The 22858-nt window shown below is 37.4% G+C and overlaps 2 protein-coding genes across 4 annotated transcripts in view; one reads left to right on the forward strand and one right to left on the reverse strand.

Moving 5' to 3' along the window:
* The window catches only part of LRRN3 (leucine rich repeat neuronal 3), a 35783-nt gene extending 35166 nt beyond the window's left edge, over positions 1-617 (reverse strand). Inside the window, exon 1 of the mRNA XM_072861864.1 lies at positions 106-617. The gene's annotated coding sequence lies outside the window, so the exon portion shown is untranslated. The remainder of the gene's footprint in view (positions 1-105) is intronic.
* The window catches only part of IMMP2L (inner mitochondrial membrane peptidase subunit 2), a 495130-nt gene that overhangs the window by 251819 nt on the left and 220453 nt on the right, over positions 1-22858 (forward strand). The gene's annotated exons all lie outside the window — the stretch shown is intronic.

Raw genomic sequence — 22858 nt, forward strand, 5'->3', positions numbered from 1 at the left:
TGTGAAAATACGCTAATAAAATAACTTTACGAAAAGAAGAAAGGGCAAAGAGTTTACATGTTAAGATAAAAGTCAGGATAAAATTGAAAATAAAGAGGAACTTACCCTATAATAAGAGTAGTTTCAGAGCTGGAGGAGTTCTTGCATCTCGGTAATTTTGATTCCTTAGTTCAGGTAGCCACATACTTGTATTAAAGCCAGAGGCTGAATAGATGTGCATACATGTATGTGAGCCGGTGTGCGTGCGTGTGTCTAACGGTATATAATACAAAGATGTATCTATTGATATCCTACAACATGAGAGACTCTCTGTGCTGCCAGCTGAGATCCCTTACGTTTGCCAGAGCGCTGTTGCTGCCTGTCTGGCTGAGGCTCGCAATCCAGTGGAGGGAGGGGGGGGAGAGAGAGATGCTCGCTAGCTCTTCTTATTTCTCCTTGTTTCCATGGTGGTTAGTGGTGCATCGTTCACCCGCTCGGTTGTCACACTGACATGGTGCTGCCTGCTCAGCGGTCATTAATAACTGAGCCCCTTCCACTCCCCAGAGAGGAGCCAATGCTTCGTCGTGCCCAGATGCCGCGTAGTACGCGTGGCTGCGCCAGCCTGGTTGGCCGTGGGAAGCTGTCTGTTACGTGACACTGCTGCTTCGGGTACGGATACACGAAACAAGCCTTTGCACGCTTCCAGAGATCTCTTCCGATTTGTGGGAGTTACAGGGCATGCTTTGTGTTTGTACAGAACAGCTCGGGAGGTTTAAATCCCGTTTTTTTTTAAAGCTATATAAGGATGTTGTCTGTGTTCAGAACAACTGATTAGAGATCACTGAAGTTCTGCAAAGGCTGCTGTAGTTCAGAGGATACTGCATGTTGAAATCATTCAAGAAAAATGCCCTCCTCCCCCCAGTTTTGCTGCTTTTTTTTAGTTTAAGAAAGTAAAGGATTTTTCATACTCGTCCTTTTCCAAATGTTATAAAATATTAAATTTTATTACATATGTTTATCAGTAGAAAGTAAGAGCAGTAAAACATCATTCTGAGAAATAAAAATTCAGAATAAACTGAGGAAGGGGTTGGGTAAATAAACTCAGTTTCTTTCAATCTCTATCTACTTGACTCTCTCTTTTATGGCCATCTAATTATATAAACAATAGGCTGCACAGATTGTTACTTCCCTGCCTTCCTTCTTCCTTTCTTTCTCCCTTCTCCCTTTGTGCCATACTTTTTGGTGAATGATTATTTTTTTTTCTATTTGTTCTGTATCTGTTAACAAAGGGCATACAAACTACGAAGGTTTTAAAAATTGAAGAATAATTCACGAATTTTTTTTCAATTTAAGGGAAGTATACACTGAAATATATCAACCCTTCTCCTAGATATACAAAACAATAAATGAGAGAGATGTTGTTAGGAAAAGGGTTTTTTTAATCGTAGATACTGTTTTATATAAAGGAAATTACTTTGTAATAGAAGATGAACAATAGCAAAATACAAAAAAAGAGTTGGTTATCAACAGGTCAAAAGGAAGAAAATGTTGGATATCTTGCATGAATTCAGTACTACAGCCCTGACTGAGGCAGGCCACCCTCTAGTGGATTTAAGTGAAACGTGGTTCTGATTTCACACTCTTCTGCTTTGTTTGAAGAAAGGCTCACAGTCCTGTCTAATAATAGTATGAAAAATTTCTGAAGATTAGCAAACAATGTAAGTCAATGTACTTTTGCAACAGCAATAGCACCAGAATTCTATTATAAAATGGTTACTATTTTATGAATACTATATATAATTCTGATTCACTTTGAGTCTGAGATTGTGGACTGCATTATTTTTGTTTTTATTTTGTAAGAAAATGATTTTACACTTCATGAAATCACTTATTATGAAAAGTGAATTAAAGTAATGCCAACTTCTTGAATAAATTTCAGTTTGTTATAATTGGTTAGGACAATTTTTGCAAAACCAGTCCTGTTTGACTCATTGGTACTTACATTGTTGTGGCTGTAATAAAGCAGGTTTTTTCCCTTCTGCCTCAAATTTTTGAATACTGCATTTAAACTAAGTACAGGGAGCAACGTTTTAAATTTTTTAAAGATGTCTGCTGTTCAGTTTTCATGCAACTGGGTAGGACTGCCTCATATGAAATACGGGCATTTAAGTGACAGACTGCAAATACATGAAATACTCTAGAGTGGGAGGAAGGCCAAGTGGCCCTTCCGTTTTCTCCCATTCTCTTATTATGGGCATCACATTTTTTTCTAATGTGAGTTAAAGAGGTATAACAAAAACAGTTGGGGCCGACCCATCTTTGGTTACCTTTCAGGTCTTCTGGCCTGGGGTTGGGACAGGGAACACCTCATGTCACGTCATCTTTCTGTAGCCTCAGGGCTCATTGGGGAAACCTGGTCTCTCCTTTGCCCGCACGAGGTGGCTCTTGGAGCCTCTGATAGTACTTAATGTTCACCACCATGAGCTGCAAATACGAACCATTGTAACCTTCCCAAAGTGAACCTATGAGCCTTCCCTGCTGCCCAACATAACAGCCCATGTCTGATGGGACAGTCCTCAGGACATGTTAAGGAAGAACAACCAAAAGCCAGAAAAGTAAGACTTCTTCCCATGCTAGCCCCCACAGGAAAAATGGAAATCCTTCCTGATCCCAGCCATGTGGTTAGTCACACCTATCCCAAACAAAGGATGTAAACCTGTGCTACAGGGGTGGGATGGTGGGTGGAGTAAGAGAGAAGAAAATGTCAAAAACTTTGGGCAAAATTAAAAATAGAAAAACATTCTGTTAAAGCCAACTAAATACTGCTATTTCTCTTATCTCAGCCAATGGAGAAACAGAAGATCTGGGGTATAGGTAGGGACTACCATTGCCCTGTGTGAAAGCTTTCTTGGGTTTTGACCCTAACCTCACTTACTCACTGTGGTTCATTCAAAATCTGTCTTTCTAGTTAACAGGAGAATCATGCAAAAACATACTCAATGATTTGACATGTAAAATTAAGATTATAGAATTGCTTCGTTTTGGTTGATTGGTATGGACTGTGTAATTAGAGGGCTAAATAATTAAATCAGCTAAAGTATACTTGCATAAAGAAAGTGAGTTCTTATGATAGACTTTATATGCAATTAAAATACCTCCTTGATAGGCATACATTTACATATTAGTTAAAATGTTATTATATCATAATAAAATTCTGTTTCATAAAAAAGTGAAATAATTAAATTTTTTAATTTAGCTAATGCTAAAGAATAAATTTTTTTTCAAACTATCTGCAGGAGAAAAATATCTTTTATAACCAATACAATTATGATGATTAAATTTCATTAAGTTATTTTCCTGCTGATTTCACTATGATGCTTGGTGGTTTTAAAATAGCAATGTAATCTATTTCACCAGAATTATATATATAGCTTATTAGGTTACAGGGTAGAAAAAAAGTCTGTCAGACTGATAGAGAGATGATGAAAGTAATGTAGGCTAACTCCAGGTATTTATTTAGCATGCATTTTATCTGATTACTGAGTGCACATGAAAATAAACCAAGTAACTATTTGTTTGTAATGGACAATTAATACCATGCGTAAAAGCCTTAGTTATTAAAATACAGTGGTTCTGTGCCTGCATTTTTCTCAAAATTGGAAGAGGGTTTCAAAACTTTTTCCTTTTTTCATTATATAGAAAGGTGGAGCATCCTTGGGCTTTAATATCCTGTAGGCTTTTTGTGGTTCAGGGAGTTAACGGTGACCATTTCCAGTACATTTAGGCTCTGAGAACACAGCTGTGTTTAGAATGCAGCAAGTATAGTTAAAACCTGAAATAAATACCATGCAGTGGAAGTAAAAAACCCACAAGTATTTGATTTAAATTCTAAGATGACACACTTCATGATATCAGAAATTGGCAATTAAAAAAATTATTTCTAAGTGCGTATCCATACACATTATGTCAAAGTGTAAAAGAGCAGATGCTTTTTGAATAGCTTTATCACTTAGGACTACCTGTGCCCCTATCTTGCTTTCTGAGGCACCGTAGCTACAAGGAAGAGGGCTGAGTAGCGGCTCTTCACGCTTTCTTCTTGTAGCCCTTAGAGTAAAAAAGAAAGGAGCTGGTGTTTGACAGATTAATTCTCGTCAGTTCTGCAAAGCATAGCCTTAGTGTATCTTCCATGCGAGGTGTGGGGAGGTATTCCTTTCTGAATGAAGGTCCAGAATTGCTCAGATTCAAGGAAATCTGTCTTGTGGCTTCATCAGTTATTAACTGACTTATTAATTATAGGCAGTTATCATTGAGTGATTTGCTTGGAAAAGAGAAAAAAGTGCTACCATTTCGCGTAACATTGGCCATTCTGCTGGCATGTTCGGTGCAATGTTGTCAACCTACACTGTCATGCATATTTTTAGACGTTATGGCAACTAACTATTGACATTTTCCTAAGGGCTATGCTTCCGCACAGACAAGGAGTAACTTTTATTGATGTGTATCCCTCTGAAATGGAATAATTTTTTCAATGATAAGCAAAAGCAACATTTCTAGCTCTAGTTCTTTGTCTTTTTTGAAGATGAAAGGCTTATTGCCAACAAGTTCAAGTTTCTAAATACAGTTGTACTTCATAATGGATAGTGTTATGCTCAGATTACTTAATCTGCTACCAACTTTCTTTTATCAGATCTCAGAGTTAGTGTTGATAGGACAGAGATAAAGCAGATGGAAACAAATCTAGGCGATGAACCTGTAAAGAATTTCACATAAGGAAAACACCTTAGCACCAGTCACATCATTACATCATTACACAAAGCACCAGTTACATCATTAAAAGCTATGTAGGTAGTAGGTGCTATATGATTTAGGAGAATCTGGAACTGCATAGTAAAAGGAGTCGTATAGTACAGGCAAATTCAATCACATGTGATGGGGATGAATGAAAGCAGTGGTGATGAGCTGATGCTTATCTTGGTGATCAAGGGGATTTTGCATATTCCAGCAAATTCACCTATTCATGTAGCAACTGTGTTCTATGAAACAGAAAGGACAAGCTCCCAGGCAAGAGCTATAGCCTCTTTCCTCTTTATAGGTCCCAGAGCTATAGTCAGCCTTCCTCAGGAATGGCCTGAGGTCTGAAAAATCTTAACATGGTTTATACCTATTGGGTCTAACTCAGAGTGATATCCAAGTACTTCTAGTTTTCATCCCTGGCTCTATTTTAATAGTCAAGAATCTCTGGCATACCAGCATCTGCTGAAGGCTGGAAGTGAGTCACACATAGCAACCACAACCTTTCTATGCCATGTGGGAAAGTTAATGAAGACGGAGTAGTGAAAAACAGCTAGAGAATCCTTATGTGCAGCTGGGTTAGGTAGAGGAAATATGGGACCTGTAAAGAGGTTTTCAAGCTCAGTAAATGTATTCCATTTTAAACTTGATTTCATCTCAGTATGTTTATGTCTTACTTGTGGTGACATCTCAGTTTTTGTAACCTGTAGTAATTGGATATAATTTACTGGGATCTTCTCAATGGTAGATCTTTAAGACTGAGATGCCCTTGTTGATTTCATAAGGATCTGCTTGTTGCTCATGGGACCTGCTGTGCGCATAGGATATACCTTTTAGTGTCATGGCTCTTTGAGTTAATCTGTATCTGAGGTTGATGAAGAAAATGGTGGCAGTAATAATTTGAATATAGGGCCTAGAATTTTCATCCTGATTATGAATTGTTATAATTCTTATGGGTGGTGGTAAATCTTGAACTTTCTGTCCTTATAGAGAGGACTTTTTCAATTTCTTTGCTCATATGGTTTTTTTGTGGAGAATTAACTGAATTTCTATGGAGAATTAACTGAATTTTTATCTGAAGCAGATTTATCCTTTTTCTGTTAACACTGTGTGGTGTGGCAAATAGTACATGATCAGTGAGAGGGACCCTCCTTCCCCCACTAATCAATTTTTTTAATTTAGCCACTTTCCCTGATAATGTCACATTTATTTTTTTAAGTATATATGGCAAGCCTCAGTGTGTTTCTCAAGGGCAGAACTTCAGACTTGAATTTCTTACCTTTGTTAATGAAACTAAACAAAAACTATTTTGTTACATTTTGTTGTGGTTTAATATTAAAAGTGGATGGACAACAACAGTGATTCTAGATTATTTGCTTTTCATAAGTATTTGCACAAGAGTTATATTGCTGATTTAGAAATCTGTGCAAAGAGAGTCACTAAGCTAAATATTAGAACTAGAACATCATTTTGCTTTTACTTACTTTTACTCTGAGATTAAGAAAAGTGTCATAGTAATTTTCCCATGCCATCAATAGCATTCTCTGTGGTCATGGGTAATTGTTATGAAGCTGTCTTGGTGGTGACAAGAAACAGCACGGATATGTTCAGTGTGTTCAGAATATGGTTACCTAAGATAGTTTAAATCAAATACACTAAACTATTGGAGTGTAATGGGTACCAAACTGAAGTTCTTAGTAGTTTAGTTACAGAATTTCATTTTTTTCAACTTGCAGATCTAGAAAATTAATTGAAAGTTCACTGGAACATACAACATCCTTACTGATTAAAACCCAAACTATTTAATTAGGAATGCAGTAAATGTTTCACCTCTCTTCTGTAATTTGACTGCCAAAAACTGTGGGTGCACATTAAGTATTTTTCTTTAAATGTGAAGTTATCTTTACATTAGTAAGTTGGGGGTAGAAAGGATCATGTACATAATGACTTACTGGAGGAGGAGCTGTTTCAGAGGCTTTCACATAGTTCCCATTACTAAGGAAACCACTTATTTTGTCTGTGCATGTTTTGAATAGATCTCTCATTTGAAGTCTGGTGCTCAGGCACTGAGGATTGCATTATAGCACTGAGAAAAAGGCAAAGGAAACAAAAGAGGCTTAAAACCATTGCATCTTTAAGGAATACAGTCTAAGAGTATTGTATTACATGCTTATGAAAGTGTATATATCTGTTTATATTTGAGATGTACATATATGCATTTTGATTGTTTTGTTGCTACTAAAACCAAAATGAAAATATTAGTAAGTAAAACGGAAAGCAGATGTTTTGTCCTGCACTTTGCATGCCTCTATTGTAAGGACACTTGAGAAATCCAGTGTACCATTTAGATAGTATCAAATATGAGTTCTAATTTTCATTATTAGATTGAAGTAGAAAGAAGTGCCTATCCAATGATAATGGCTAAAACAAGGCTGCGAGGATGGCTATGTATTCAACAGTTGACCAAACCTTTGCTTGGAAAGCGAGTCTGTTTTGGCAAAATTCCTAGCTTAAGTTTAAGACATGACTGCAAATACACACCTAAACATACTTACATTATATTCGGGCCAGCACATTTTCCCCACATGAACAGCACATGTATTCTCTGCTGACCAAACACTTATATTAACTATTAACAATTGAATTAAAACCTCCTCTATTACTAATTGTGTATACTTAACTGGTACGCTCAGAAACAAAAGGTTGCCTTAGTACTGCCAGACGAATCTAGTTTGAGGGGATATGTTTTTAAAGTATAAGTATTTAAATAACTTGGAACTGATTTAAAACTATTCCTTAAAGATCAGAACCATTCACAAATAAGCTGGATGTGTCAGAGAGATATAGAAATCTAACAGATTGCCAAAGAGCTGTAGGGAAATTAAGTATGTGGCCAATAAGTGTTCTTATTCAGCATGTCCAATATATTAATTAGTTTATCAGTTAGTTTTTCTGTCAAACAGGATAGAAAACTGAAGACAAAGATGGAAATTCCTGTTTTTGAGGCCTACAAATCCCATGACTCTGTAGGGTCATGTGACAACAAAAACAGTACTACAGAAAGTTAATTTCCTTTGAAAACAGAAATACATTCTATATTTTGTGTGTGTTAATGCAAATTTATTTTGAAATGAAGAGCCTTAAGTCATCAGCAGTTGATACCTGATATGAATAATTACTCTTAATATATGTTGCATAGTTCATGTGCCATTTTGGGTGACAAGAGGTTACTTTTAAAGCTGATATGCTTTGAAGGGATTTATGCATGTGTTTGTGTGCACAATTAATGAGCAGCCAGACCCATATAGATTTTCTTCTTTACTCCTTGACTGTTAAATGAGAGGGAGAATGACAGCTGTGGTAAAGCTGACGTCCTTGGATTGACTTACTTGGGTACTTTTGGGTGAAATAAAATAAATGTCTTTAGATTACATAGAGATATCAGAACTCATTTGTCTCAGCTAAGAAATATCAATTTTTAATATTGCAGAGTATTTGTTTTTCGGTCCTGTACTGGTTATGTTTGCTTTCTACTGTCTTATTGCAAGGATTCACAACATGTCTCAAGGTACACTAAAAGCATTGCTATTCATTATCCTTAAATTTATGCTTGCAGCAAGAAATAAGATCTTCAGTGTTTGGTAATACTGACAATTTCCTTTACGATGTAACTGGTATGTTTCCAAAAGAGTGCATTCAGCCTCCAACTCCCATCAGTATTATCACAAAAGAGATGAAATCAATATTTTATTTATAAAATGACTGGGATAGGTACTCTCAGAAAAAGCTAACATCTGTTTTGTTACAAGAGTGTCAATTTACCTGGTGAGGACCAGGAACATTTGATACCGAGAGACAATTAAGAGTTAATAATTGAATTTGTAACTTTGCTTACCAGAGAAGAGAAACCAACATTTTTTAATTAATTTAAATATTTGGGTAAAAAAATATAATATAAAATGCAGTAGATAATATAAATAATAGTTTAGTGCCAACTAAATTTTATGACAACATCACTGTGAGGAGGAGGCAAAGGACAGGGAGAACAGGAGAAGGAGGAAGGCTTTCCCACGATAAGCAGCTCAGAGGAACATAGGAGTTATCATTCAGAAAGGCTGTTTGAACTTTAATAATAGAAATGGGATAACACTCTAAGTAGTCTACGATGAAAGGTCATTTGGAGCCAATAACATGCAATTCTGCTGTAAGTTGTGAGCTTATTACTTAGAAATAACTGAGGAGGAGAATGTATTTCTGTATTACTGGTTGATCAAGAAGTATAAGCTGATAGCATGGCACAGCTGTGAAAAAAAGCAAATATGGTCCTAGGATGCACCAGGAAAGTTATTGCAGTAGCAGTAACAAATTAGTAGCACTTTGGACATCTCATTTAGAATAATTCATTCAGTCGTGGTTTTGTGCTTGAAAAAAAACGTGAACTCAAACTGAAACACGTGCAATTAAATACTATTCAGATGACAGCGGAGCCCACAATACAGAGGGATTTATAAAACCTTGCATGTAGGAGAGTTGGGGAGAAAATAAGATTCCTGCTGATAAATACATCCTGCTGGTACACAATGAGGTAAAGCTAGCAGAAGAACAAAATGTGTAAGTGACTGGGGTTTTTTTTGACTCTCAGTCGTCACATCCTGGGACAAGTTTCCAGTGGAGATACTGGAATACACAACTCAGATGAAACCAACCACTAACAAAAAAAAACCCCAAACAAACCCAAACCCAACCTCTTTAAAAATACTGATTGGTATATTTATAAAATAGGTTTGTTTAAAAATAGCTGACTTCATGCCTGCCATGACAGGAGAAGGAGCTAGACTTAACATTTTAGGAAGATCTTTCCAGTCCTTTTTTGCTTCTCAAAGATAAATCCTACTTAGCGGTTTTCTGTATAAATCCAGTGCCCATCTCTATGTTCTAAATTCTATTAAACCATTTTTGATACTCTTGAATATTTGCAAGCATGGGAATTTATAACTCCCCAACTGGTGGAAATACTGATTTTTCAGCAATAAAACAGCTTATCTCAATATTTACCCCAGCAAATATAAATAAAGCAAATATAAGTTTAGTAATTTACATTTACTCACCATTATAAAATACTGGTTTAGCTATCTATACATGCTAATAGTTGAGTGGCACTGCAAAAAGTTCAGAAGAAAAAAGGAAACTAATATCCATATTATAGTCTTTGATTTCCACTTCTCTAGATAGTTCTGGAAACAGCAATCCCCTTGATAACATTCTCTAAAACAAATTGTCATCCAAAGGCCTTAGATTTTACCCAAAGTTTTGTTCCCATCTGCGACTTTGATCACTAAATAGAAACCTCACTCTGTTGTTCAGGTAATGTTTTCAGTATCTTCCTCTGGGGTTTTTTTGGTTACTGTGACAGATAATCATCTAAGTCCAGCTACAAGGAAGTCACAAAAAGCCTTATATGCACAAAAAATGCATATAAGCCTCCCTATTATCTTATATGCAAAATCCAAATGCCCCAAAATTGCCTAACTTTTTTTAGTGTGATCTTTTAGCACTCTTAATTTTGCTGACATCTACTTTTTCTATGAGTAGCTGTAAGAAATAGCTGTAATAAATCCACTCTTTAGATATATCTGTATTTCTTCCTTGGGCCTTAGGTTGAATTTCTCTTTAGCTAATAGGCCACCTATATGTTCAGCCATCTCCTGAAGTGGCTTTAATAGGCAGGTACATTAACTCATTTCATATTTTCCTACAGAGAGATATTCATCAAGGTAACAAACTTGATGATGGAAGAGCGTATTTTTCTCATTACTGCTAATTCGAATGTTATGCCAAATAGGCTTTCAGGAACCAGAGCACAGATAGTTATGGCCTTAATGAAATAGTAATAACATTCAAACTGGAAACCCAACAAGTTAAAATGTGTGGGTCGAAGAGGGAGAAATCAAACTGCTGATTCATTCTCATATTTTCCTAACTGTACTCTCAGGCCACATATTTTTATCATGGCTGCTGTTATGTCAAATGGAGAATATTGAACTGAACATAAAGGAGACTCAATATTGCCATTTACAAATGTGCCTCAAGAGTAACCTAAAGGGTGAATAATTTGGTATGTCAGGCAGGAGCACTAACTTTTGACCAGGAGAGGAGATTCTAGTAATTCCATTAATTCCGCTAACCCCTCCTGAGACCGCCCCGGTCCTGGGTGTGAGTGCAGCTACTTTTGGAGAGAAGCCAAACTCTTCATTGCTGCCTACACTGCATTACAAAGCCTTTAATTGAATATTCTTAACTGAGCTAACTATAAATTACCTTAGGCTTTGAATCTCACTTTCCACTGATTCATCTTCCCTGTGCCCAGTCTTTCCCTCCTCTTTGTGGCTGTGCAAAGAACATGCAATTGCTTTCTTCCACTTTGCTCCTAATTTTGAAAAAAAGCACCTTTCTTTTCTCGGAAGTCTTCCCTGCTGACTGCTCAGGTCTTTGTGCTTGCTAGCTTCTCTCCAGAGGGATGGAGATTTCAGTCCTCTGCTTCCTCTTCAAGGTGTCTTATGCATCAGACACTTTCAGGGATGTCAGAGGCAGGGCTGGCCCTCGCTGCTTGTGTGGGATCTATTCCTTCCTTTGGCTGTTGCAGAAAGATTCCTGTGTTCTTGGTTTAAAGACCTCTCTGAAGTGGTCTGCTTTAGTAGGGCTCAACACATGGCCAATCTGACCACAGGACACAGCTGTCAGCCCAAGATCTGGTTCATAGACTCTGCTTATGTGGATTTCCCTTCTTTCCAATACAAACTGTGCATGGGGCAGGCAGGAGGAACACTTATGGATAGAGTAAGTGTTGCCTGATCAACGTCTGCTGCTCTCACTGCAATGCTCCTGGAGTCAGCTGTTGCAGCCCCATTTCTCAGTTTAAGCTGTGGGAAGGAAGGTGAAATCATGGATGCAGTCCTTTTTTCTTCTTTTTGGTGGAAGGGAGGGGTAGAAAGAGATGCAGCAAGGCATATATATTTCATGGGTAAATGCTTTGAAAGCTTGTAAGGCAAATAAATTGAAAGGTCAGTATTCTGGCTTGGATGAACTGGTGAGAAAAGCTTTTACTTGGCATATGCCAGTATGACCTTTTCCTTGCCCACAACTGTACTCCAAGGGTTCTAGGGTGCTGATGGCACCAAATATCCAGTGTCTCTCTATGCAAATTTTCATACTGCTCTGCCTTGAATAAATTTTGGCTCTATAAAGCTTGAAGATCTATGTTCAGAATTTACTAAAATGCATTTAAATATTTATTTATAAATTAGGCTGACATCTTCAGTATATATATGGTCAACACCTATTTTTGTGCTTTAGATAAATGCTCTGCAGATTGCCTTTTTTTTTTTTTTAAAGTGAGTCTAAAATTTTATGATCTTGGCTAAGGAGAAGTATAATATGAATTATTATCCTTACTCTTTACAGTTTTTATGGTTCTTCTGAGTCAACCTAAATGACAAAGTCTTCTCAGTGCAAATCCAAATAACAACAAATTAAGCCTTTTTTTTTTTTCTTAACATACAAATCACGAAAGAGTTAAGAAGTGCTAATTAACTGGCTTCAACACAAAGCAACAGGAAGGGTCCAAAAAGGTCCAGAATTTAAAACCAAGTGTCCCAACACACGAGCTGTCTCTTGCACAGGTTTGTAACTATGAGTTACTAGCTTTGCCTGTATTAGTTTGAGCATAAATGTGTCACAACCTTTAAATAGTATGATTAATCAAGCCCTTTCACAAGAGCTCCAGTATTAGAGAGCTCTATAATGCATGGCAAATCTTTTTGTTCTGAGAACCATACTTCTATTATTTTACCTGTGTGTAAATCCTGTGAATATTAAAATCTTCATAGGCTTTTTAAAGGGTTTAAAGAAAGAGAGAAACTGCTTTTAAACAATGAAAGGCTATAGGTCTTTATTTTTGAAAGCATTCAATAGGCTCTATAAACACATACCTCACCTTGAATACCACATAATTCTGTATTTCAGTAGTTCAGTGGGATAATGCACTGGCTCTCTAAAGAGCTTGTAGAAATGAAACATTCAGCAACAGCAACATGGGGCTTATTTGGTAGCTAATTTGGTAACATCTCAAGGAAGCATGGAATCATTCTCACTTTTCATTGACAAATCATTCCCAAACATACTTGTAGGGAATGAGATAGATGTAATAAAATGTTTTACATTATGGGGTTCAGAATTGAAGTTTTATAAAGAGAAATTTGCTACTGGTTTTCTTGAAGCCATGAAAAATGTGAAGTGGTGGCTTTCATGGTAGCAATTAGTGCATACGCCATGGTCATTTTTTCAAGGCCTATTGTAAACTCTACTTTTATACACATGGAAAGCAAATTACCCATAAGCTAAAATAAGTAATAGTGAGCAACATATATAAGTGAAAACCCGGGTAAAGTGTTGGTTTTGTTGAAGAGAGTTTTGTGAATTACTGATTTCAGTGTGATCAGAATGTCACATCTTGGTTTTAGCAATATTAGTACAAAGGTATTCCAGAAAGAGGAAGAGAGGAAAGAAGTTATTTTTGAGATATGCAGCTCATTAACAGTTAATTTCCTGTATATGTTCTGGGACGGAATTTGCCGTAACGCTGTTTTTGCATGCCCCTCTGTCCTGCTTTTTGTGTGTGCACATGCATGTATGTGTGCGCATATCCATTTCTAGTGAATTTGGTTTTAGATAACACAAGTGTATCTTCAGATGGGATGATCCCATCTTCCATCTGCTTTTAGCCCGTGTTGGACAAAAGACATCAGACAAAGCTTTGGCCTGACTCTAGTTTCAAATCCTTTTGCCATCTGCATTTATTCCACCTTAAGAATTTAGTTCCTTATGGCTAAGATATTCTGTTATTTACTGTCTTCTGCTTCCACGGTGTACCTTGTTATCACACAAGCTTGTTTCCAGTGACTTGGGAATTTGAGTCAGATACTAGACTTTGTTAGTCATCCTCATGCTTTTATATATATGTATATAAACAAATTTTATGTAGTATAATACATATATATATATAAATTAATATAAGTAAATTGTAGATGTATGCATATTAGAGCATGCCTTCATTCCCCAAAAGGCAGGTCTCTAAGTTGCTTCTAAGCAGTGGTAAATGCATATGACACAGTGCAACACCATGTGAAGGTATAACCTTACATCCAAAAGAGGATTTTGAAAACACTTAATTAGCGTAATTCTAGTTAGCTTGAAAGGAAGACCATACTGATCCAGCAGTATGACTCTGAGTTTCAATTGTGGCTCTCTACATTGTACAAGGTGCTTTCAAACTAAGCTCCAATGTGATATGAACTTCTTTTTCCTAGGCATATAAACTCACAAATTTTCCAGCTGTTTCATGTTCCTGTTCACTTATCAGATTATGAAAAGAGCCATTGTCCTAATGGCAAAAGAAAGAAAATTATATTGTTTTGCATGATGGATGATTATTTCTCTTGATTCTGAATCTTTTTATTTTAAAAATTGGCTGATTAAATACTTGCTTTAAGTTTAGGATTTCAGTCCATCTGTAGTGCTGCTTACATTGTTGGATAATAATGATGTTTTCAGATTTGTTTTTAAATATATTCTAGAACAAAAGATACTATGCCATGAATAGAGCACAAATATGCCACCTTTGCACAAAACCAACTTTTGCAAGATGGAGAAAGGCAACAAAATTATGCAATATATTTTCCAGTTGATGCTAGAGTTTATTCCAGAATTCTTATTGTGCAACTTATAAAATTTCTTTTAAAAAGAAATTAAAGATGGAGCTACAGTATGAGCTGAGAATGCTAATTGACTAAGATATATATATATATAAAAGAGAATCTGATTTCTAAATAAGCTTAAGTATCAGGCTTATGACCATTAGCATCAACCTGCTTATGTATTTAAAATCCATATTTAGTTCATTTCATGTAATTTTTCATAGCCTTCACCCTGTTTATAACATATCTCTTCAAGCAATTAAATTTTTTTTCTTTTGTTTTGTGAATTTTCTTTCAAAATACAAAATTCCTTTTGAAAGAATTTGGAGCAGACATGTTCTAGCTGTCTTTCCATTTCTAACCTTACTTTTATGTCAGAACACTGAGATGCTATACTCTGTTCTCCAGACTTGGAAGATTTATGGAGAAAGGGTGATTTGGGGTAACATTCTTTGCCAATCTGGTCAGGTAAAACTTTCTGTAATTTTTAGTGCAGTGAAGAAAAATCTACCTTCACCTATTGTAGACAGTTTTGAAACTGTCCTCATTTCACTTATGTTTCCTATTGCAGTTCATTTCCTTATGTAAAATTTGATACTATATTATCCTGTACCTGACTCTTAAGTTTTCTGGATTATGAGATGGATTATGAGAGTAGTCTTTTCGTGTCTTTTCTGTTTTGTTCATCTATTTGAAACATAGCCGTATTTTTAAATATGCATTACAAAACTTTGTCCAAACAATTAAATAAATGTGGCTAAACATATTGTCGTGGTTTAGCCCCAGCCAGCAACTAAGCACCACGCAGCCGCTCGCTCACTCCCCCCTGGTGGGATGGGGGAGAGAATCGGAAGAGCAAAAGTAAGAAAACTCGAGGGTTGAGATAAAGACAGTTTAATAGGGAAAGCAAAAGCCGCGCACGCAAGCAAAGCAAAGCAAGGAATTCCTTTACTACTTCCCATGGGCAGGCAGGTGTTCAGCCATCTCCAGGAAAGCAGGGCTCCATCATGCGTAATGGTTACTTGGGAAGACAAACGCCATCACTCCAAATGTCCCCCCCTTCCTTCTTCTTCCCCAGCTTTATATACTGAGCATGACGTCATGTGGTATGGAATAGCCCTTTGGGCAGTTTGGATCAACTATCCTGGCTGTGTCCCCTCCCAGCTTCTTCTGCACCTGGCAGAGCATGGGAAGCTGAAAAGTCCTTGGCTAGTGCAGCAACAACTAAAACATCTCTGTATTATCAACACTGTTTTCAGCACAAATCCAAAACATAGCCCCATACCAGCCACTCTAAAGAAAATTAACTCAATCTCAGCTGAAACCAGGACAGTATCCACCCCTTATTCCATACCATTTACGTCATGCTCAGGTCTCACACTATCCAATACATTCTCATTACCCACCGTCACCCTTCCCATCCTTTGATATAATACACACATATCATTCGCTTAGTCTATGGACCACCCCTACAAAATATTTGTAAAATGTCCACAAAATGTCCACTGAGTTCATTTAGTCCATGACTTTGGGCTTCATCTCTTATGGTTGTTACTCAGGACAGGAGAGGTGGTGTGTTGCTTGGAGTTATTGGGCACCAAAGCCAGCTCAGGTCAGGTCACTGCTGCACTTGCACTGCTTCTTGTAAGGCTTCTCCTCCATTGGTTCAGGTGGTTCCGGCTGTAGTAATTCCTATAACATGCAACTCAAATCATGGGTTACAACAATTTAAAGGTATATCCATTACAATCTCCACCCCTGGTCCCTTTGGACCAGGATATAGGGTTTAACATTGCAATGAACTCCTCCGCTTGCTCCTAGCCTGGCTAGCAACAAGGGGTTCCTGCTATAGTAATTCCCACAACATGCAACTCAAATCCCGGGATACAACAATTTAAAGGTATTTCCATTACAATCTCCACCTCTGGTCCCTTTGGACAGACCATCAGGTTTAACATTGCAATGAAGTCCTCCCCTTGCCCCTGCTCCAGCTTGGACTTATCCACAGAATGTAGTACCTTCAGAAGTAAACTTGCTCCAACATGGCCTTATGCACAGCCACAGATGCTTCAAGGTGTACCTGCTGCAGCATGGACTTCATCCACAGCCACAGATGCTTCGAGGTGTACCTGCTGCAGCATGGACTTTATCCACAGCCACAGATGCTTCGAGGTGTACCTGCTGCAGCATGGACTTCATCCACAGCCACAGATGCTTCGAGGTGCACCTTATCCAGCGTGGACTTATCCTTGGGCCACAATCCCTTCAGAGGGATACCTGCTGTGGCACAGACATAACCATGGCCACAGACGTTTCAAGATATACCTGCTCTGGCATGGACTAATCCATGGGCACAGACGCTCTGGGGTGTCCTGCTCCCACGTGGATTCATCCACAGGTCACAGTCCCTTTGACTCGAGTTCACACCGGAGTTCCAGCCTGTCCAGTACAGCAGCACAGAAACAGCAGTGATGTGTCCTGGCCATCTGCCAGCCCAGGCGCAAGGCTATTGCTGTTATCAAAATGTTCCCAGGCACAGCAGAGTAAGATGATCAGCAGTACAGCAGCACGGCAAGCAGTGAAAGCAAAAAGCAGCCACTACCAAGCCCTAGACTCTAACATACAGTAAGGCAGGCAAGCCCTATGGCAAGCACAGAAGCCTGCCGATTAATAGCTTAACAGCAATAACAGCTATAAATTTTATCTAGCACATTCCAATCAAATCCGTCATTATCTCAAACCCTTCGAGCCCCACGTTGGGCGCCAAAAGGACTGTCGTGGTTTAGCCCCAGCCAGCAACTAAGCACCACGCAGCCGCTTGCTCACTCCCCCCTGGTGGGATGGGGGAGAGAATCGGAAGAGCAAAAGTAAGAAAACTCGAGGGTTGAGATAAAGACAGTTTAATAGGGAAAGCAAAAGCCGCGCACGCAAGCAAAGCAAAGCAAGGAATTCCTTTACTACTTCCCATGGGCAGGCAGGTGTTCAGCCATCTCCAGGAAAGCAGGGCTCCATCATGCGTAATGGTTACTTGGGAAGACAAACGCCATCACTCCAAATGTCCGCCCCTTCCTTCTTCTTCCCCAGCTTTATATACTGAGCATGACGTCATGTGGTATGGAATAGCCCTTTGGGCAGTTTGGATCAACTATCCTGGCTGTGTCCCCTCCCAGCTTCTTCTGCACCTGGCAGAGCATGGGAAGCTGAAAAGTCCTTGGCTAGTGCAGCAACAACTAAAACATCTCTGTATTATCAACACTGTTTTCAGCACAAATCCAAAACATAGCCCCATACCAGCCACTCTAAAGAAAATTAACTCAATCTCAGCTGAAACCAGGACAATATGTAGAAAATGTTAGTTCCAGTACTATTCTGAAGATTTCTTACAATGCACATTGCTTTGATTTAAAGAGATTTACATAATTTACTTCCCTATCTCTCTTTGTTGCTCTATACCTTGTGCACAAAAAGTAAATGCTACATGAAGAATCAAGAATTTGATGAATGTCTAATGAATGTCTTCTTGTTAAACTAATACAGTTAAAAGTGAGAGATGCAAAGTACAGCTACAGGGCAATGTATTCCGGTAGGTTGTATACTGTTGTTTATTGTATACTGATGGATATTACACAAAATCTTGAAGCAGATAAAGTCAATCTTTTATGTAAAATTGCAATATTTTATAATTATCTAATAGTCACTGCATATCAGATATTTAATTCCTGATATATTTTTATTTCTAATCCTAGAAGTGTCTTTTGGTTAACATGTAAACATGTGACCTTCAGCACTGGTTTTAGTACTATATTTTTGATGCCTTAAAAATTGATTTTGTAGAAAGATTTAATTTACATTGAAATAATAGGTTGTGATAAAGTGTTCCAAGGGGTAAGTTGCATACTGATGTCTGAATTATTTATAAAAATGTGAAAAAGCTAGTAAAAATAGCAAGATGGAGAAAGGCAACAAAATTATGCAATATATTTTCCAGCTGATGCTAGAGTTTATTCCAGAATTCTTATTGTGCAACTTATAAAATTTATTTTAAAAAGAAATTAAAGATGGAGCTACAGTATGAGCTGAGAATGCTAATTGACTAAGATATATATATATATATAAAAGAGAATCTGATTTCTAAACAAGGAACACATTCAGTGTAGACAAATAATTTGGAATTTACAGAATCAAATGCTCAAAGTGTGCTGTTATATTAGAGAACAGCCTTGTGCTTATTCTCCTAGAACAATAGGATAGCAAAACTTTTCTTCTTTTGACCCTACTTGGAGTTCACAACTAAGATGAACAATGGATAGCACTTCTGAGAATACCTAAAGCAGGTGAGTAGTTAGGGAGTGTGAAAGATGAAAAGTGTGCTGAGGCACATAAAGTTACCCTAGCTGAGAATTTTAGGTTGTTTTAATTGACTTCTGTTTTCAGTTAGTGTTTCTGCGTTGTTGGCACTTAAACTTCATGTCTGAAACTTTGCTTGCTTGATGTCCTCCCCATAATGAGTTACTTTTTGAGGTGAATAAAATGATTTTGTTTATTGTCATTAAACAATTAAGTAACCATGAGCAGAAAGCACCTCAGAATAGAAAAGAAAGGTTGCAGTACTTAACTGGAGTTTTAAATTAGCAAAAGAGCTGAAAATATTTTAAATTGCAGTGGAACAACAACAACATTTTCACTGGCAAAACTTCCCGTGATTGCTATTTGCATAATTACCTGCAGCAGAAATTGTAGTGCGTATGCTGCACAAAGGTAGAATGCTGCCCTTAAAATAGAGATAAAAATATATCTTTTCATAAGGATGTTAGGTGGCTCAGGAGGAGATAAATTTGTTCAGTCTTAATCCTGGAATCCATTTCACAGATTCACAAAAATACTTTGCATGTAACAGAAGACTTGGTTAAGAGCACAAAAAATGCATCTGCCAGGTTGACTAAACTAACTTTGTTACTTCTAAAAGTTCCGTCCCTTACCTTCCCCCTTATTACTGTTTTATCTGTTGTCTGCTCCTGTATTAGTATTTGGCACATATTGCCTGTTCTTGTCATGTCTTCCAAATAAAGAAAATTTATGTGCAGGCTAAGAATATGTTTTGGTACTTCTAATACTTATTTTGAAAAGAAAAGTTAATTGTAACTACTCTTCTTTGTGTATTTATCAGTTTTGGAGAGGTGCTGATTGGAGTGGAGTTTGCAAGGTGTGCAAATTCTGGCCTCCAAGAAAACACCACTTACTTTTTTTAATAACATTTCTATACGGCGAAAAGGTTAATTGTGTCAGAACCTGTTCTCCATTCTCAAGTCATGTAATAACTGTGGGACGTTTCCTCAGCTGCTACCCTGGAGATAAACATAGAGTTCATTTCACAAGTCTTCTCACTCTGCTGCCTTCTGTCCTCATTAAAGTTTCATGACTTTTTAAAGCAGAAGTTTGTCTTTATACAAATAAGTAATTAAGTCATAAATATTTGGACAAGATGCCTTATTTAATGATCTATTTCTATATCAGCAAGTATGCCTACACTCTAATACGACAAGATGATGAATGTCTATTTCAGTGCTGCAGGGTGGTGTCCCAGTATATTTCTTCTTCTCTTTTAGGTTTCTTCTGAAGAAAAGCTGTCATTTTCCCCAAACTTTTCTAATTGACCCACTGGGCAATCAAAATTACCATGAACTCACATTATGGAATCTGGCTGAGTTAATGATTTAAATCTTTCCAACTTCTAAATACCTTTCAAACATTTAAATTGGCATATTGTTTTTAACACTGAGTAGTATTCCACTTGGTTTATAGTCAGCAACTCAAATACATTGCTTAGTTATTCGTTATTAATACTATTAATTATTAGTTTGTATTAAAAGTCTATAGATAAAACAGCTGAAAAGGAGAAGTGATGCAAAAGAGAATTGCTGCATGGTTCTGCCTTCATGCCTCTCTCCTCCTTGCTGAGTGTTCCCGTCACACAGCATACATCCATACAGTTGCTCAGTGTGTTTCAGGCAGTTGTTTGCTTTGAAGGGGGTGCAAGCAGTTCACAAAGGGTCTGAACGATGGCCAGAGTAGCAGTGCATGGCTGAGAGTGGGGAACAGGAACAGTAACAGTAGAGAAAGGGACAAGGAGAAAAAGATCTAGTCCTCTGAGAGCAGCAAGCTCTTAACCAGTCTGGTAGTGGGCTGTAAAACAACCTTTGCAGATTAACCTGCTGGCTGCAGTCATTCCAGCCTTCTGCCATCAGCAACTGCATTCCCCAGCCCCTCCGTGGGCTCTCCTCCTCCAACAACCCTTTGCTCAGCCCTGTCAGAATGCTGATATTTGATACTGGCAACAGGTGAATGGTGGTCTACTTTCTAGCATCCTGAAGCAGTGCAATGAGTGATGGATCCAACAAGTGCTGGAGACAGGAAAACGTAAAGGCTAATAGTGAAGAGAAGATCGTGGCAAACAGCTGTTAGACAGGCTCAGGCTGGTGAAGAACTACAGGGTAACGCCTCCAGAGCAGGCTGACGTGTCTGCAGATTACATCACTTTTGAAAGAAACAGATCCTCCTTTCCTGGGCTTGTTTTCACCCTGATGTTGACTGTTGGCAGAAGAACTTGTATGATAAACTGGATAGGGGAACCGATATGGCTGAAAAAAAAGTATTTTTTCCTCTTTTGGATTAGTTTATTTCAGATCAGTGCTACTGCTGAAAGAAATTTGTATTGAACTGTGGCTTAACTTGGAGGCAATAGGAAATATTTCTCTGAGTATAAAAATAAAGGCTGGGAAACTGGCTGATAGAACATGGGAAAGTAAGATTAGGAAAGTCAGAGAAGCAAGGGTGAATGAAACAAAACTGTGTAGTACAAAGTCTAATTAGGAACTAATAAGATTTTTCTGTTATAAGCTGGGAGTTATAATTGAAAGTGCCAGAGGAAGAGAGAGATCTGGCTTTATTAGTCTCAGGGTGACTAAAGCCATAAATGTGACATGGCAATGAAAAAAGACAAGCGTAAAGGTATATCAGGATGTATTACAGCATTTTTAGGAATGAAAAGAAAATATTAAAGGCAATGTACACAGGACTAGTGGGATCTCATCTGGAATTCTGTTTGTAGTTTTGGTCACTTATGATCGAAACATGAATTCTAAAAGGAAGAGGTGCAAGATGGGTAGCTAAATTTGGGGAAATAAAGACTCTGTCTTACACAGGTATTATAAAAATTTCTCATTATCTGTCCTTGCAGAATAAAGGAATTGTACTGTATTTTCATTCTCCTCAAAGAGAAAAGCACTGGCAGAGCAAGAATGTCTGTTTAAGCTGTAGAACAATGTTAGCAGAAGAACAAATGTGTATATGCTGGCAGTGATGACTTATTTTGTAGAAATGAGAGACAATCACCATCTGGGAGTCAGATTCTAGATTAGTCAGTAAATGTGCTGGGTTGGTTCTTTGTCCTAGTACTAGGAAGCAACTTGACCATTTTGTCACATGGAATATATAAAACACATAATTGTAAAAGCTGGAAACTAGACTTAGAAATCAAAAGGCTCTTTCTTTCTAAATTAAAAAATGTTAATCTTTTTTCCCCCAGTACCAGAAAAGCTGGAGGGTGGAGGTAAAGTGGGAGGAACTAGGAACATGTCTCTCTCATTAGAGGAAAGCAATTGGTTATACTGCTTCTAATTATTATATTTAGTGAGGATGAGGTTTATTTCCTAAGACATGAAAGACAGATTTTCTGAGTGAAAGTTGTATATTGCAGTAATTCCTCTCTTAAGCCTTCAAAGCACAAAAAGTAAGGCTATATGAGGGTATGTATAATGAGAAATGTAGTCTTCTTTAAGGGCTGTAAACAAAAAGATTCAATTTGTTCAGTAGCTCATAGCATCTATACAACTGATAAGATAAACAATATATCTGTTTTCAATTAACAGTTACACTAAAAAGATAGATGGAAATGCATGTTCCCTTTGATATCTTCTGCTTTTTTGAATTGATTACACCTCTACACACAAAAATGAGTCTTTTCTATGGTTTATTACAGAATATTTTTGCTTGGTGGTAGAGATGTTGGCATTTTTCTATTAGAAGAAAGATGAGATAATAGTGACCGCTGAATGGATTCCTCCCTAAGATAGGTATGTGGACTGTTGCTTTCAGAGAAGAGACCAGCATAAAGAATGTATATACGAAATACATAAATTCCTCTAAAAACTTCCTTAAAAATGCAAAGATGCCCTTGCATGGTTTTCTGCATTTCAAAGTTTCGACCAAACCGTACATATTGTAAAGTTTTATTTATAATAAAAATACACTTGTCACAATCATTTTAATAAATATAC

This window comes from Ciconia boyciana, chromosome 1 (genome assembly GCF_034638445.1).
Source record: "Ciconia boyciana chromosome 1, ASM3463844v1, whole genome shotgun sequence".
Classification (NCBI taxonomy): Eukaryota; Metazoa; Chordata; class Aves; order Ciconiiformes; family Ciconiidae; genus Ciconia; species Ciconia boyciana.